The 17,976-nt window shown below is 34.0% G+C and overlaps 1 non-coding gene and 1 pseudogene across 1 annotated transcript; one reads left to right on the forward strand and one right to left on the reverse strand.

Annotated features, from left to right (window-relative positions):
- The first annotated feature begins 599 nt into the window (after positions 1-599).
- LOC121038570 (protein SET-like) overlaps positions 600-17,976 on the forward strand; it is a 58,687-nt pseudogene continuing 41,310 nt past the window's right edge.
- LOC121040640 (U4 spliceosomal RNA) lies at positions 9,575-9,722 on the reverse strand. Its single transcript, XR_005795386.1, has one exon. It is a non-coding gene; the product is annotated as a U4 spliceosomal RNA (small nuclear RNA).

Here is a 17,976-nt window from a genome sequence, read left to right on the forward strand (position 1 = left end):
TATAGTAGGTGTATGAGTGTGTGATTTCCTAATCATGGTGGATTTCGATTTTGGTAGTTCCTGGTTGCGACAGTGTAAATGTGGTTCTGGGTTTATAAGTTTATGATCTTAAAAGAAATTTCCTTGGCATTGTGTTTCCTGGAGTGATTTGAATAGTTGTTCTTGAAATTCAACCTGCATTTCCTTCTTCAGCCCTCACACCGATTTCCTAAGCCTTTTAGTATGTTATAATAATATCTAATTAATATTTAATATCCTTCAATAAATTCCCTCTTTCCTAAACTACCTAGATTAGAATTTTGTTTCACTTAATCCTGAAAAATACCAAAACTATAATTAATTTATCATTATTACGTACATTTATGCATTAATTATATGTTTTATTGCAACAATCTTTTTTTCTCTAGTATCTAACAAAGTGCTAGCCATATGGCAATTCATAGTTTTGTATAGATATATAAATAAAGATAAAATTGCATATAATCTAGTATCATATTTGTGTCAATAATTTTATTTCAAAATATTCCCTTCTGTTAGAGTATAAAAGTAGCGACAAAGAAGTATGTTAAATATTCATTGTGAAAGTTTTATCAGGAAATATGAAAGGTGAATTCCTGGCATTTAAAGTGCCAAATGTATTCAGACACTCCTTTGAAGAAGGTAAGTGCTACACAGGATATACATTGTTTAATGACAGGTTTACATGATGTCACAATACCCTTCTGGCGGTGACTAAATTGATGAATACAGGCATAAGTGCCTGAGCTGATCTCACTCTGTTTATCTACTGTTTCCAAATAAATTTTCTTATAAGCTTGCAAAGAATTTCTAGCCCTAAGCTTTTTTATTGACCATTTCTGGTTTAGTTTGAAAGGTATTCTTCAACTTAATGTGGACAATTGTTGGAAGGAAAAGAAGAACCCATAAAGACAAATTTGAAATGTTATCCACAGATAGTCATTATTAAACTTCTGCTTAACATCTATCAGTCCATTAGCCGTCAGGAAGCAGGACTGTCCTTATACTTAAGCAGAGTAAGTAACATTCATCCTAATTTTATTTGAGGAATTATGCATGGTGTTTAAGCCCTTTATCTTTGTGTTCTGACTACATTGGTTCAAATCCTAAATCTATTACTTACTAGCCAAATGACCCTGAGTAACTTAAGTAACTTCTTGGAGGCTGAATTTCTGTACCTATTAATTACCTATCCATTATTCTTCATCTATTTATATTTTTAAAATAGTTTTAGGATGATATGCCCCATAGGAGTTAAACAAAGATTAATTTTTGTTTCTCCTAAAGCACGTGGTTTAGTGCTTATCACAAATTAAAGGCCAGCTTTTAAAATTACTGAGGCATCTCTTATTTCAAAAATATTCCCATAGTCTTGTTAGTTGTTCTAATCAACAATTTTAACATTCATCTATAAAGGTTATCTCAAGGAGATGTGCACTTAAATTTCATTTAGGCATTAAGTTATAACAAATGCATCCATTAAACTTCTATAAGTGTCAAAGGATGTGATATCCACTTTATAGAAAGCTACAACCATGCAGGCATGTATATTTTGAATGGAACAAAAAAGAGTGAGAACATATAATGAGAGAGAGGATTACAGAAAAGGCAGAAATGTTAGGTCACTGTAAAAGAATTCCACTTAATTCAAACTTTCTAACAACAACAGTGATATTAACAGAATTTTTGAGTGCCTAAACAAAGTTAACTGAGAAATATATCAAGGAATATGATTTCAAGTACTCAGAAAACTAGATTAGGCATAACAACTAGCAGTGATGTCTTATTTGATATTTCAAATATAAACGTTAGGAATCATTGATCTGATAATTAATCAAATTTACAAGATGTTCTTCTTATCCAATAATATATATATTTACATAAAAAGGTTACAGTGATTTCTTTTAGTCCTCTGGTTGACTTTTTTTGTGTTACTTTGGCAAGACTTAATTAGTTTTCAATGAACTTCCCAGGAGCACTTGTTAAAGTATTATAGGTATTACAGAGGCACTGAATATATTAATTTCTTATGACTTGAGCTGTTATTATACTGTTCTAGCAAGGTTTTTAGACAGTTAATTAAAAATGCTTAACAAGGCAACATAGTGCAAAATACTTAAGGTAATCACTAAAGTAAGACACATTAACAAAAAACACAAAAGAAGAAAGAAAACATACCTTGATCATGGCAACAAAACAAATACCTTTGTTACGCCAAATAAATGTTCAGTAAAAAATCATTTCTGTTTCTAATATTGTTGGGCACTATCAGTCACACTTTCATCATAAACAGTGCAATGGTATTGCTGTAAATGTGTTATGTTCTGATAATACAGTTGGTAACTAATGTTGCCCCATGAACGGAATGTGTTAGAGATATGACTTAATTGCTTTGCGCCTCTATTTACACTTTCACAATATGTTTAATCATAATTTTCAAATATCAGTCTCAATATCATATTAATTTATTTCTTGAAACAAAATATTTGTAATCTTTCTGTCTTCTGAGAGTCCATATCATTAATATACTTGAAAGCTGGGACTATGTTCTGAAGAGAGAAATTGCTATAAATAAATGCTTACAGAAATTTATATTATTTTAGGTTGATTTAGAGCATATTTATTATGGCTAATATCAAAGAGTGTGATTTAGTTCTTTATAGAAAGTTATAATTTAGAGTTAGAAAACATCTTGAAAATTTGTGCTTATAAATATTTATTGTGTGGGCAAAAAGGCTTTCATTTTTACAGAGGGAATATACAGTAGCTTTTCGGTTTCTTGTGAGTGTGTGTGTGTGTGTGTGTGTGTGTGTGTGTGTGTGTGTGTGTGTGTGTTTCGAGTTTTTTGGTATACCAATTTACCCCAATAAAGATTAAAATAAATTTTGTTTCATGTTTATTTACTTTTGAGAGAGAGGGCAGGGGAGAGAGAGAGACAGAGACAGAGAGACAGAGAGAAGGAGAGAGAGAGAGAGAGTGAGCAAGAGAGAGTATGCCAGAGAATCTCAATCAGGCTGCAGGTTCTGTGCTGTCAGCACAGAGCCCAACCCAGGGCTTGAATCCACGAACTGTGAGAACATGACCTGAGCCAAAGTCAGATGCTTAACTGATTGAGCCATCCAAGCACCCCAAGATTTTTTTTAAAGAGTTAGTCCAAGGTAAAAGAAAAAAAAACCAGACTAATTTAGGGACATGGTAACATTAATACAAAGGTCTTCTCATTCATTCCACATATCTTTTTAGTAAAATTTGTAATGTTTTTAAATTTTTTTAAAGTTTTTATTTAAATTCTGGTGAGTTACATACAATGGAATATTAGTTTCAGGTGTACAATATAGTGATTCAACACTTCCATACAGTACCCAGTGCTCTTCACAAGTGCACTCCTTAATCCTATCACCTGTTTAACCCATCCCCACATCCATTTCCCCTCTGGTATCCATGAGTTCATTCTCTATAGTTAAGAGTCTCTTTCTTGGTTTGTCTCTCTCTCTTTTTTAGCCCCCTTTGCTTGATTGTTTTGTTTCTTAAACTCCACATATGAGTTAAATCATATGTATTTGTCTTGCTCTGACTTATTTCACTTAGCATAATACTCTCTAGCTCCATCCATGTAGTTGCAAATGACAATATTTCATTCTTTTCTATGGCTGAGTAACAGTCCATAGTTTGTATATGTATACATGTGTGTGTATGTGTGTGTGTGTGTGTGTGTGTGTGTGTGTGTGTGTGTGTTTGTGGTGTGTAGGACATCTTCCTTATCCGCTCACCAATCAATGGACACACTTGGGCTATTTCGACAATTTGGCTATTATAGATACTGCTGCTATAAACATTGGAGTGCATGTAACCCTTCAAATTAGTATTTTTTTATTCTTTGGGTAAATACCCAGTAGTTCAATTGCTGGATCATAGAGTAATTCTATTTTTAAAAAATTTTTAAATATGTTTTATTTTTGAGGGAGAGTGAGAGAGAAAGCACTGAGCAGGGAAGGGGCAGAGGAGTTCTGAAGCGGGCTCTGTGCTGACAGCAGAGAGCCCAAAGTAGGGCTCAAACTCATGCAAACCGTGAAATCATGACCTGGGCTGAAGCTGGAGGCTTAACCCACTGAACCACCCAGGCTCCCTGAGTAGTTCTGTTTTTAACTTTTTGAGGAATGTCAATACTGTTTTCCAAAGTAGCTGCACCAGCAACAGTGCAAGAGGGTTTCTCTTTCTCCACATCCCCACCAACACGTGTTATTTCTTGTGTTGTTAATTTAAGCCATTCTGACAGGTGTGAAGTGATATCTCATTGTGGTTTTGATTTGCATTTCCCTGATGAGTGATGTTGAGCATCTTTTCATGTGTTTGTTTGCCATCTGTATGTCTTCTTTGGAAAAATGCCTGTTCATGTCTTTTGCCCATGTTTTAATTGGATTATTCATTTTTTGGATGTAGTTTTATAAGCTATTTATGTATTTTGGATACTAACACTTTATCAGATATGTCATTTTCAAATATCTTTTCATATTCTGTAGGTTGCCTTTTAGTATTGTGTTTCCTTGCCTGTGCAGATTTTATTTTGATGAAGCCTCAACAGTTTATATTTGCCTAGTGTCCCTTGCCTCAGAAGACATATCTATAAAGAAGATGCTATGACCATTGTCAAAGAGGTTACAGCCCGTGTTCTCCTCTAGGATTTTTATACTTTCAGGTTTCACATTTAGATGTTTAATCCATTTGAATTTATTTTTTATGAAACATCAGGAAGAAAAATTAAGGAATTGATCCCATTTACAATTGCACCAAAAACGATAAGATACTTAGGAATAAACTTAACCAAAGAGGTAAAAGACCTGTACTCTGAAAACTATAAAACACTGATAAAAGAAATTGAAGTTGACACAAAGAATGGAAAGACAAACCATGCTCATGGATTGGAAGAACTAATATTATAAAATGTCTATACTACCCAAAGCAATCTACACATTTAATGCAACCCCTATCAAAATACCAATGGCATTTTTCACAGAACTAGAACAAGTAATCCTAAAATTTGTATGGAACCACAAAAGACCCTGAATGGCCAAAGCAACCTTGAAAAAGAAAAGCAAAGCTGGAGGTATCACAATTCTAGACTTCAAGTTATATTACAAAGCTGTAATGGTCAAAATAGTATGGTATTGGCACAAAAATAGACATATAGATCAATGGAACAGAATAGAAAACCCAGAAATGTATGTATGGGGTCAATTAATCTTTCACAAATCACAGTAAAATATCCAATGGGGGAAAAGACAGTCTTTTCAACAAATAGTGTCTGGAAAACTGGACAGCACCATGCAAGAAATAAAACTGGACCACTTTCTTACATCACACACACAAATTAAAAATGGATTAATTATAGTTTTAAATTAGATAGTTCACATTATTAGTAAGAGAAGATGATAAAGCTTATATATGTTCAAAATACAAGTTTGAATTCCTTTATAAGAGAAATTAAGGAGATCATAATACTATCTGTCCATTAAAAATAATTTGATAAGCTTCTAGATTCCTGGAATTATTCAATGATTCAAGGAGCAATTACAAAGATGTTTGTAGAAGCAAATTGGATTCTATCAAAAATTGCACTAATAATGGTATTCTCTCTACATATAGATATGTAGAATAACGTATGTGCAAAAATAATTAATTTGATCATTGTAATAGAAAAATTCATGTTGTATAAAAACTAAAAGCCTTTGATAAAGGAGATTTAAGTGAGTCATGGAGCATTGATACTATGAAAAGCTGTAATCCTCAAAACTAAATGAGGCAGTTCTATTTGCATTAATAGGAACTAATTTACCAGATATGTAAATAAGTGTGATGCAGAAAAATGTGTAATACAGAATAGAAAATAAATATGTATTTATTTTTTTATTTGAGTTTAGTTGACACACAATGTTACACTGATTTCAGATGTACCATATAGTGATTCAGCAAGTTTATACATTATGCAGTGCTCACCACAGGTGGAGCTGCCATCTGTCACCACCCAACCCTATTGCAAGGTGATTGACTAAATTCCCTAGGCTGTGTATTTTATTCTCATGACTTATTCATTCCACAACTGTAAGCCTGTATCACCCACTCCCCTTCAACTATTTTCCCCATCCCCCTTTCCCCTCCTCTCTGACTACCATCAGTTTGGTCTTTGTACTTATAGATCTGATTCTGCTTTTGTTTGTTTACTCATTTGTTTTTTTCCACATGTAAGTGAAATCATATTGTGTTTTTCTTTCTCTGTCTGATTTAGGTCACTTAGTATAATTCCCTGTAGGTCCATCCATGCTGTCACAAATGGCATGATTTCATCCTTTTTCATGGCTGCATATTATTCTAGGTGTGTGTGTGTGTGTGTGTGTGTGTGTGTGTGTGTGTGTGTGTGTACCCCATTTTCCTTATCCATTTATCTATGGATGGACACTTGGGTTGCTTCCATATCTTGACTACTTATTATTACAAATGTTGCAATAAACATAGGATTGCATATATATTTTTGAATTAGTATTTTCATTTTCTTGGATCTAAAATATGGTCATTTAAATGTAGTTTTAAAATAGAGGTAATTATTTTTAAAAATGCCTATACACACAAAACCTATTCCAACTTAGAATATTTCTAGAAACATGTATAAGAAACCGGTTGCAGTGGCTGTAGGAGGGCAGGGGGTAGAGCTGTAAGCAAGGCACAGGGGATATTTGTAGATCCATGGCCTGTCCTCAAGTTCCTGTAACCCTTTATTGGAGTATGACTATTATGGGCCAATGACCTGATTATTTTGTACTGGTGTCCACTTATCTACAAGTTATTTTAGAATAATAGTTACACCTGATACTGGTATTCATAGGCCCTGATTAGCCTCTAGCATCTTTAGCCTCCATTTTCTTTTCCCAAGCCTCTTCCATACCTATTCTTTCTATTGGGGAAGCATCTCCCCCTCCCCACCAGACATTGCTAATATATTTCCCAACATCATATTAGACAGAGCACCATGCATACAGTTTCTTCTCCTATGACCTAGAAAGCAGATTTCCCCAAATACAATAGGATAATTCTACAACTCTTATTTTCTGGAGTTTGAATCAGCTGTGGGGGAATACATGCTATCAGGATCTCATCTTTTTGGAAGACTGAAAAGCAGGTGATTCCTGTTAGAAATTGAAACTTGGATATGGCAGAGACATTTATTTTGTGATCCTTATAAGCAGAACTGTCTAGGAACTGATAGCCCAGAGCCAAGCTTCAGTCTTCTCTGAAAAGTAAACAATGAATCTTTTTGAAGCATTTTGACAGGAAAACAATTGGTTCCAGCTGAAAGGACGTAAGTATAAGATGTGTACATTATAGTGTACATGTCAAAATTCAGAAACTATAGAGGCTTTCTCTCTAACCTAGGTGGTCCTGCAGTGATAGTCGAGGGCATTTTAACTGACATTGACATCAGAGTACACTGTCTCCTTTACTTTTGAGGGAAGACTTGTTGCCATTACAAGTCTTTTGGCTCAGCCTCTTCTGAAGGAAGAAGCACTCTGAAAGATTTATTGAGATACAACTCATTATGTAATATTTAGACTTTCAACTTCACATTTCCCAGTAAATGTAAATTATTTTTCCAATAAGCAGTTGACTTTCAAAAACATCATAGAATGTTTGTATAATCAGAACCTGATGTAGTGCTTTACCCACAGTAGGTCCTTTATAAATGCTCACTGAACTGAACTGATTTACCTGTTTTATTAACAGTAAATTAGATTATCCTGATTATAAATTTCAAAAGGGATATTAAATTTATGTGATCAAATATAAGCTAGGAACAAAGATTAGAGATGTGATATTTTGCGTGGTCTTTATTCATGCTAGTATGTAAAACTGGGAAAGGAAATGTAAAGAGGTTCTAAATGTTTTTCCTAGGACAGGAATAAATCACAAAGTAAAGGGAAGCACTATTGTATAGATTTGGGGAAGTAATTACCAATTAAGGGTCATCACCAACTACATAAATAAGAACAAATAGTAAACAACAAAAAAACCTGGGTCACAAAATTTTCTTGGCCCAACTATGTCTCTTTTGTTTTTTATTTTTTAGCATTGAAGATGTCCTTTCCATTAATAGTACCTTAAATCTTTTGGCTTAGTGCATATAAACTGAGTAATTCTATAGACAGCCATTGACCATTTTTTTTTCATTAAATTGCATATTACTTGGCACAAATAAAGCGTCATCCAAATTATTCACAAAGATTCAGGAACGTAGCATAACAAGAATGTGTTTATTTTGGATGGCTAAGGCATTAATTTTCATAAAAAATAACTTACCAATAAGGTACATGAACTCACGTGTACCTGAAATGTGGCCTTATATGTTTTCAGATTTGATAGCTTGTCCATAAGCACACATCTGTGAATTTTAATTAATGCTTATAAACTCAGGTCAATGACTATTTCATGAAAATTCACTAATGATTTATGAGAATTTCACTTGGGTTAGTATCAACTTTTGAGAACTTTATGTTGGAAATATTTTAGAATCAATGTAGTGATATTACAGTTATTTAGATGAAGTCTCCATTCTAATTGCATTCTATTAGCCTGTCTAAAATATTGTTTTCTTTCATCAACTGTTTTTATAATTTTAGTTAACAGAGTCAAACACTACGAAGCCTGCTTATCTTACTGTATGGACCATGCAGTTGATAGATTCATAAAATCCAAAACTTTAGATTTTCTCCCCCTACATATTATATGGTGATATCCTGGTGCTATTACATAATTCTGTCTTTGGATTGTCTTTCTATTTCTTTTATTGTCATCTACTTCTTTGTTTTTTAATCTCTTTCTGGTCTTTCTTATTAGATTCCTACTTTCCTCCTTAAACAGAGTAGTTTAAATGGAGACTCTCAGATAGAGATGGGAAATGTGTTATGGAATTAAGATGGAAATATAGTGGAATATTTCTTTAAAAAATGCGAACGTTGACAAGGGGATGTTAGTTCACTGAGCAGTCATTTTTAAAGCATCAACTGATTATGAGTTCTTGGGCCAGATACTAGGGATAAGAAGATAAACCAGAAACAAGTATGATCTTCAAAAGGTCACAGTCAGAGAAAAGGTAAATATTAAATTATTGCATTATTATGCCAAAGTATATAATAGATATAATTACCAGACACTGTGAGAGTTTAAAAGGAGGAATTAATCACAAGAAATTTTAAGACAAGTAATAGAATATTGGATTACATGGATTATGACATTTCTAAATATTAATTTTCCATACACATTATATACTTTGCTCATATATATTTGTATCTGTACCATCAGTGACAAATGTTAGATCTATTTCATTTCTTATCTCAACACTTTTGTAAACGATACGCATTTCTGACTTTAAGTGAGATATTCTAACAATTTAAAACTAGTCTTAAGTTTATTATAAATTATTGGATGATTGATTATTACATGAATTTGTTGAAAAATATTTGCCTTCCAAAGGCTCACATAATTGTCTTGTAGGCATATGTACATGATATAAAAAGACTTGGTTTCTAAATTCATTATTTTTCCCCTAGAACCACTTTCCAAGTCGTCACAGTGGGGTAATTGGGAAAATTTTCAGTTAGCAATAATCATGCTTCAGATAAACCTCATTGTCTATGATACTGCCATTGCATAAAGCTAGAGCCACTTTCAGACCGTATAGAGTGATTGTGTTAAGAACAGAATCTCGGGGTGCCTGGGTGGCTCAGTCAGTTAAGCACCCAACTTTGGCTCAGGTCACGATCTCATGGATGGTGGGTTTGAGTCCGGCATTGGGCTCTGTGCTGACAATGCGGAGCCTGGAGCCTGCTTTGGATTCTGTGTCTCCCCCTCTCTCTCTGCCCCTACCCTACTCACACTCTGTCTCTCTCTCTCTCTCTCAAAAATGAATAAATTTAAAAAATTTTTTAAAAAGAACATAATCTCAAAAATATATGAAAGAAGAGTTGGGAAAATGTGCACGTTTGTCTATAGAGTTTTTTCTTTAAAAAAAGTAAACAGCTTTGTTGAGATAGACTTGATTCACAAAAACTGCACATATTTAATGTACAGATTTTGATGAGTTTGGACTTATATAAACAGGATTTCTCCTTGAAATCCTCCTGATTTCAATTATTTGGACATTTATCCAGAGGTGGTATTCATTTGTGGGTCATATGGTAGCTGTATTTTTAATTTTTTGAGAAACCTCCATTCTGTTTTCCATAGTGGCTGTACCATTTTACCTTCCCACCTGTTCCAATTTCTCCATATCCTTGGAAGGAACAGTATAGACCTGTTCCAATTTCTCCATATCCTTGGCAACACTTTTTTTTTTCTTTTCTTTTCTTTTCTTTTCTTTTCTTTTCTTTTCTTTTCTTTTCTTGTCTTTTTTTTGTATCAAACTGTAGGATTTTCTTATATATTTTGGATATTAACCCCTTATCAAATATATAATTTGCAAATACTTTCCTTCCAAGAGTTGTCTTTTTAAAATATATGGAAAGTGGAGAAAAATGGAGATGGCAATTTGATGGTGGTCAAAATACCCTGATTATAGTTTCAACTTTAATATAATTCACAGATTAAAATTGTTTTAGCCAAGTCAGTTTATCACTTTTTTTTGGTCTTCTGGCATAAGTTCCTATGTTTATTGCCTACTTGGCTACAAAGTGAACGACAAGTTGAAGTTTACATGAACACATCATAATAATTATATAAAAAACTTTACCCTTGTGAGGTCTTACAACGAGGGCTTAATAACTTTATGTGTATATTTGATACATGTTCTTAGGATGTATGCTTGGCCGAAAAGCCTATTTACATTACAACTTTCATCCCTTCCATTAGCGTATTTGACTTCTTAAATCTTCCAATAGACTTTTTATTTTTTAAATTCGGGAAATTTCCTATTAATATATAATAACATTGTTTGTGTTTACCAGTAGTGTTTTATATTTATAAACTATCTTATATCATCACATAATACCTATACTTGTCATAAAATATCATTGAAATCTACAAATGTTCAGTAAAATCTTCAAATGTAATTATGTACTCATCATTAAGTATAGCTTGGTCTTTTTCTTGCTATTAGAAAATAAACTGATAAATATATCACAAAAAGTAAATAAAACTATAAAGCAAATTCCAAACAATACACCACATGGAACTTTTCCGGTGAATATCTTTCCCCTCTCCCCTCAGACCCAGGGAAATTTGTAATGGAAAACTGTAATGGAAAATTTACTAATAGCTACCTATGATCCACCTAATAAAGGAAAATATGCTGTTTCTTTTTTTACCTCATGTAACTTTTAGTAGCATTGTATATTAAATGAAATGGTCAGATGTAGAAGTGGAAGAAAGATTTTAAATCGCTGAAAAATTTCAGCAAAACTAAAAATTACTTAATATCTAAAGAAATACAAAAATGCATCTAAACAAACACATATGATGTGAATATAAGCATCATTAGTGTATTGCAAGTATTTAACGATACTGGACATTGATATCCATTAAAAGCAAGATTTCAGAATGATCTCCTGGCTACCATAATTCTGAGCAAAAGACTCTACATAGAGTTCCAATGTATTTCCTTGTAAAAAGAAAAAAAAAAGCCTGGATGTCACTATTTAAAACATTTTTTAATGAATATTTGCTTTGGAACTTTGGAAACAGGCCCAATGAGTGAAACTTTTTCATGACTGACCATACAAACTATATTGTAACAATTAACTTTAGCTGCAAAATCAATCACTCCAAAATCTAGTTTCTTAAACAACCATCATTATATTATTTCCTATGAATTTCTGTGTTGATTGGACAGCCTTCTGCCTCAACATTCATGTCAGCTGGCAGATCATCTAGAACTGGTTGATCTAGGATAGCCTCAAACTTATCCATTAGCCAAAGTAATTTGCATGGCAATGCTCAGAATCATGATGAGAGGCAACTATCTGAGGGCAGAGATATTGGGACACCTGAATAAATGTAACAATCTATGAGAAATTTTACACCTTTCAGTAGTTTTGATTTTTCCCACAAAGATACATTACGTGAAAGTTTATTTTGCCAAAGACTGGGCTGGGATGGAAAGGGAGTCCTTATGAGGATTTGGCTTCAACAACGGAGAGAGTGAAACTAATAATAAAAAATGAAGCCAACGTTACTGGGTATTGTCCATGGCTGGTATACAAACTGATGTTTTCCTTCAAAAATTGTTTGCTTCTCTATTTTGGTCCCAGTCTAAACATTTATAAGCTATTAAGTGCCTGAGTGGTTTGAAATATAAACTGATCCAAATTATCAGTGCCAACAGGCTAGAAAATAATAGCCAGCTGACCAAATAGGGTATGCAGATAGAAATAAATTATGATTTCTGAAACTCCTGCAAACTTTCTGGAAATTAATTTCAGAATGAAATGCATCTGTCCAGATGGCATTTAGACAATTAATAATGTCATAAATCATTACCCTTTTTTTTTCTGTGAGGAAAGTTTTAGTCTACTCCACCATCATTACCCAGGAAACAGTGAAACTTTAGAAGGGTAAACCATCCACCACACACTACAGTCATTCATTTTTGTTTTATTATTCATACTTTTTTCCATTTATTTATATGATTTAATTTACATGATTCAATGCATCATTTGCATAATGGAAATATTAATGCTGACTTAATGGGATAATTGCAGGAACTACTTAATGAATAATTTTGACATTTTAAAACTGAAAAACACTATATACCTTCTGTTCCATTGCAATCAGGTGCATTCTTAAGAAACCATCCGTTATCAAATCAATATTACAAAATAAATTGTTTTAGTAGAAAAAAGGTATTTAAGCATTATAGAATTTTTAACCCATTCCTTTGTTAAAGAATATGGCAAGCCACTCCAAGTTAGTATGTTTATGTTTATGTGCACAGCGTTTTCTCCAAAATAGAGCAGGATATCCAAAAGATTCTAGCCTCAAATTGAATAACAATGGTGTTTAGTATGATCAAGTCATATCCCATAATTAATTGATGACTTTATAGTTAAATTTGCATTATAAAAACTGTATATTCAAATATACAAATTAATAAGCAACCACTTGAAAAATTTTTTTAATGATGTGCCACTAAGTAAAATTTCTGAAATACTACTTTAGAGAATATACTGTTTCCGTACATATAGCAGAGAACATTATGAGAGTATCTTCATCTTGTACTTTCAGCCAAGAATGGATATTGATAAAGTTTTGTGGGTTAACCTCAAATGTCACTTGACAGAAACACTTTTTGAATATAATCTGTTTAAATAAACTAGTGTCTTCTGGAAAACGTGTGTGTCTGTGTAAATTGTACTTCTTACTTCAGATCTATAACAAAATCTTAGTGTTTAATGTGTATTGGACAGTCTTTCAAGAGCACAGTAAATGTTAATATAGCCTCACAATACACTTAAAAGGTAGTGCAGTAAAACCTAGGTTTGTGAACATAATTTGTTCCGGAAACATGCTTGTAATCCAAAGCACTTGTATGTCAAAGCGAATTTCCCGGTAAGAAATAATGGAAGCTCAGATGATTTGTTCCACAACCCAAAAATATTCATATAAAAATGATTATAATACTGTAATATAATACAAAATAATCAAACAATATAATATATATATATATATATATATATATATAAAATATAAAGAAAAATAAATTAACCTGCACTTACCTTTGAAAACCTTTGTGGCTGGTGTGAGGGAGATAAGAGAGAGGAGGGTTGTTGTGTAGAATGCCTTTTACTATGACTAATGAAATTACTGCTATCTATTGGCTCAATGGAATTTTTTTCTGCTTGGGGGCCACTGTATATTCTCACATAGATGCTGACTACAGTATAGTATTAATAAACTCTTTGTCATATACTGTATTTAATGTAACTGGCAATAAGGCAGCAGAGGAAAGGGTCTATATCTGCAGGTAGCCTGGCCTAGAAGCAATCAAAGCACTCCTAAGCTTACTCTTTTATGGAAAAGCAAAGGTGTTCATAGGTGCTTTGAAGTGACAAAATATACACTAGTGCCAGTTTAGGATACTTTCAATGTTCTGAAAAATTACTGACTGCTGCCAAACACCACGGTCTGAGACCGAGCATCTGCACGTGGGAGAAAATCACCCACAATCCCACAGTGAGAGAGAAGAACCATTGGCTCAGTTGTGATCATGTGGTGTTCTGGGTCACGTACTACTCATATTGCAAGACACTGCTTGCTTATCAAATTAAAATTTATTAGAAATGTGGAACACTTCCAGAACAAAGTTACTTGCAATCCAAGGTTTTACTGTGTTACAACTATTTTAAAGTGAGGAAAATGTGACAGGTTAAGTAGCTTGCCCAAATTCACACAAAATTGTTACACATTGAAATACAAAATCTCATTTTTGCTCTCTTGATAATAAGCAGTATTTATCTAGAAATTGAATAGCTTTTTTGTGGGATTATATCCCCACCTTTGGTCCATTTTTTCCTTTCTCAAATGCTTCTATTGTAAAATTACTCAGCATGTTGGGTTTATCTCATTTTTCATTTCTTTCTAGATCTGGTCTTAAAGTTGTTGATATTTTGCTAGTTTTCTGATTTCTTCAAATATTTTTTCTTTAAATTTTGTCTAATTTTTCTAGATGTTCCCTGTACTTTGGTTAGCCTGCAAAATGTTTCTTTACCATTCCTAGAAGCAGAAATCCTTATCAAGAACTCTAATCACATAACAAGAAAAGCATTGAATATTTCAGCCAATTTCTCAATTACCACAGGTCCTACCAATGTTAGCTTATATCTACTATCCATGAAGATTTAGCCATTGTATCATCTGAGATTCTCCATGTAGCAGACATCAGCACAGGATTGGATTTGCAAAGGAATTACTTGGGGCAATTCCTGTGTAGGATGGAGTGGAGGAAGAGCAGGGAGTAGGGAGTGGGCAGGAAGAGCCTGAAGACTACAATGCAAGTTTGACAGCTGTTAAAGAAGAAAATAAAGGAACATTGAGTGGAAAGAGCCTCAGACAGCGGTGCAGTTCTGAGAAAGTCTCAGCCAGGCCAACGGGGAGTCCCAGGACAAAGATTACCTTGAGAATAGTCCCATATTGGGCAGGGGTGGCTTAGCTCTAGGAATCCTACTGCGCTCGGTCACTGGCTGGGAACATTCAGGGAGAGAATGGCTTTGGCCTAGCCAAGAAGATAGAGTGAATCCAGAAGGTAGAGCAGGCGGAGGCTATGAGCTCACTTATGCTTCTTGCAGGAGGTCTCTCCTGAAATGAAATCTGAGCAGTGCACTTTTGTGGCTGCCATGATTGAAATGTTACCAATGTTCTTCTGTTTTACTTTGCCTTTCTATTATGTCAGTTTTCTTCTCTAAATAATGAGATAACTTAAGTCCAGATTTTTAAGGTTAATGAAAATATCAAGTGAGAAAATATAAATGTAACTGTTCTGAAACAGAGGTGCTAAACAAATTTAATTATTATGTCACTCTTCAGAGATAGTTCCTTACAACAAATATTTCTTTCATAAGCTTAACAAACTTTAAAAAAGTAGATAATAAATATGAGTTTTAGAAATCTAATCATCTTGATGCATTAGTGACATATACTTTAAGACATTTCTAATAGGAAAAAAAAAAAGATATTTCTAACAGAAGTAGACTACTAAAAGGCATATTGTACCTGAGTCTATGTTTAGAATTTAGCATGGATTTCTATATGATTGGTTCTTTTTTTTTAATTATTTTTATTTTTATTATTTAAAAAAATTTTTATTTTTAATTTTTATTTTTTAATGTTTATTTATTTTTGAGACAGAAAGAGACAGAGCATGAACGGGGGAGGGTCAGAGAGAGGGAGACACAGAATCTGAAGCAGGCTCCAGGCTCTGAGCTGTCAGCACAGAGCCCCACGCGGGGCTGAAACTCACGGATCGTGAGATCATGACCTGAGCCAAAGTCAGACGCTTAACCGACTGAGCCACCCAGGCGCCCCCCAAAATGTTCATTTTTGAGAGAGAGAGAGATAGCATGAGCAGGGTAGAAGAGGGAGACACAGAATCTGAAGAAGGGCTCCAGGCTCTGAGATGTCGGCACGGAGCCTGACAGGGGCTCGCACTCACCAATGGTGAGATTATGACTTGAAATGAAATCGGAGGCTCAACCTAATGAGCCACCCAGGCACCCCACCTATGTGATTGGTTCTAAATAACATGTGATTTTTTGGGGGCGCCTGGGTGGCGCAGTCGGTTAAGCGTCCGACTTCAGCCAGGTCACGATCTCGCGGTCCGTGAGTTCGAGCCCCGCGTCAGGCTCTGGGCTGATGGCTCAGAGCCTGGAGCCTGTTTCTGATTCTGTGTCTCCCTCTCTCTCTGCCCCTCCCCCGTTCACGCTCTGTCTCTCTCTGTCCCAAAAATAAATAAAGGTTGAAAAAAAATTAAAAAAAAAAAATAACATGTGATTCTTGATGTCCTGCACTTAATATAGCAACTTTAAAGGATTTTAAAATGGTAATTAGCTTTGGATTTCCAAGAGGAAATTCACATAAATTCAACATAAATTCAAATTCATATAAAAAGCATATAAAAAGTTACTAATACCAATAATATTTCCTGTGAAAGTAAACATGATCATCAACAGAATGTGTAAAATACCAAATTTCATGAGATAAATTATTTACAATAAAAACAGACAAAATATGTAGGCAAAAGCTCTTCTTTTCAAAGTCATATGTAATTTTTGTGGCTGGCTAAAAGTGTTTAATTTTGAAGTCACTTAGGTTTTAAGAAACTTAAGAAATGATCTATACTATTTATAAATGATAGAAATAATCTGCAGTTTTTCCATTATTATAAATGTATATCCCAGTAAAAAACTAATATCACAATTAATTTCTCCCTGCCTCAGTGGTTCGTGACACCATATTCTTTATTAATACATGTGTATAAGTATCTGAAATGTTAAGATAGACTTATATGCAGTTGGACAAAAATTACTTCTTTATTAAAATAATTTTAAAGTTTATTTGTTGAGAAATAGAGAAAGAGTGAGAGAGTGAGAGAGAGAGAGAGAGAATGAGTGGGAAGGGGCAGAGAGAAAGGGGGACAGACGATCCCAACTGGGCTCTGTGCTGACATCAGAGAGCCCGTTGTGGGGCTTGAACTCACAAATCATGAGATAATGACCTGAGCTGAAGTTGGACACTTAACCAACTGAGCCACCCAAGCTCCCCTTTATTAAAATCACCTTAATTGTAACTGCCAGGGGGTGAATTTGGGGAATAGGTTAGAAGAATGAAAATTACAAAAGTATGACTAATCTGTAAAATAATGTAAAGGTACATTGTTTCAAAGTATTGATTGCTTTTCTTAATTTTTAAAAAGTTTATTGTGAGGGAGAAAGAGAAAGAGAGAGGGATAGGAGTAGAGAGAGAGGACAGAGTGAATCCCAAGCAGGCTCCACACTGTCATTGTGGAGCATGATGTGGGGCTTGACCCCATGAACCACAAGATCGTAACCTGAGCTGAAATAAAGAGCCGGACACTTAACTGACTGAGCCATCCCAGTGCCCCAAAGTAGTGATTTTTATTAAAAATTCAAATAACAAGAACAAACCTGGTACATGTATTTGAAATATTTTTTCTGATTTTATAGCATAGGAATAAGCAAGTAAAATTAACAACTCCAAAACTGTTTTTTTTTTTTTAGATTTTTTTTAAAATTAATTTTGAGAGATAGAGACAGTGTGAGCAGGGGATGGGAAAAGAGAGAAGGAGAGAGAATCCCAAGCAGGCTCTGTGCTGTCAGCAAAGAGCCCGATGCAGGGCTAGAACTATGAGATCATGACCTGAGCCGAAACAAAGAGTTGGAAGCTGAACCGATCGAGCCACCCCAG

Source organism: Herpailurus yagouaroundi, unplaced genomic scaffold (assembly GCF_014898765.1).
Source record: "Herpailurus yagouaroundi ecotype Mexico unplaced genomic scaffold, PumYag 28, whole genome shotgun sequence".
NCBI classification, from domain to species: Eukaryota; Metazoa; Chordata; class Mammalia; order Carnivora; family Felidae; genus Herpailurus; species Herpailurus yagouaroundi.